Here is a 1,221-nt window from a genome sequence, read left to right on the forward strand (position 1 = left end):
GTAAACTTCGAGTTAAATAGATAACCTGCTGTTCTGCAAGTGGGCCTTAAATGACTGCTTCACTCTACATTCATCTCCATTTCAACATGCACACTTCATACTATCTTGCTCGTCTCACACTTGGCTCGCTCGTTAGCACCTTCCTCTAATCAGTAGAAGTGACTTCACTCACTCAACTTTCGCAACGGCTCGAGTTGCTCAACTTGCACGCCGCACTTTGCACGATTTTCCACCATTTTTCAATATTTTCCTTAATTTTCCAACATTTCTTTCACCTTCATTTTCACCATTTATCTAGTCATGCTTGTCTTGCCAGTGCCTGTATTGCCCGTTTTGCAAGCCTTGCTTGTGTCACCAGCCTTGCTCGTCTCGCCGGCGTACACACTCCGGGGCATCTGTTCCCCGTGGTACCGGGTTTAAGTCTCTGGTAAGACTTTCGAAAGCCGTAAACTTCTACCAATTGAACCTCCACCAACTAAGGACTGGTAGCCTTTGATTGGAGTCCGCGGGATCGTCACACCCGTAGTTCTGCTTACGCTAGCCCCCCTGGGGGAATGACTAAGCCAGCATAGTAGCTGTAATTTAATTCGCTGCACTATGTCTATATCACTGTAAAGCTCATAAGCTCATTGTTAAATGGTCTGAGGTATTCGCCATTGGCAACGTGCAAGGCCCGTAAATCTTCCACAGATCGATTATGATCGATTTATGAAGCATTCTTTATTTTTATGAATGTGGGTGTTTGTTAATAAATTTTTTTGAAAGTATGTATAATCTTATAACCCCAGTCCACATAATGCGCACTTCATTAAAAGTTGTACTAATTCAATATTTATTTTATCTTATCTATTTAACTGATTACATTTTTTCAAATAGGTTTCTTAAACCTCTTTAGTTTAATAGCAGTATTGTAATATTTCATTTATTTTATCAATTTAAAACAATTTTTCGAAAAGTGGCAACCTCTTCAAAAAAATTTTTCGGCAGTAAACTTTCCTAGACCTTTTTAGTTTGAGACCCATATTGCAATATTTAATTTATCTTATCAATTAAATCAAATTGAAATTTTCAAACAGATGGCAGCTTACCACAAAAATATTTACGACTGCCAGACTTCTTAGACCTCTTTCGTTGGACATCCATATTTCGTACTCTATCTTATCAATTTACTTAAACTGCAATTTTCAAACAGGTGGCAACTCTCTAATTATATTTTCTCCT

The sequence above is a fragment of the Rhagoletis pomonella genome, unplaced genomic scaffold, assembly GCF_013731165.1.
Source record: "Rhagoletis pomonella isolate Grant_MI unplaced genomic scaffold, Rhpom_1.0 Rhpom_scaffold_00001, whole genome shotgun sequence".
Lineage (NCBI taxonomy): Eukaryota > Metazoa > Arthropoda > Insecta > Diptera > Tephritidae > Rhagoletis > Rhagoletis pomonella.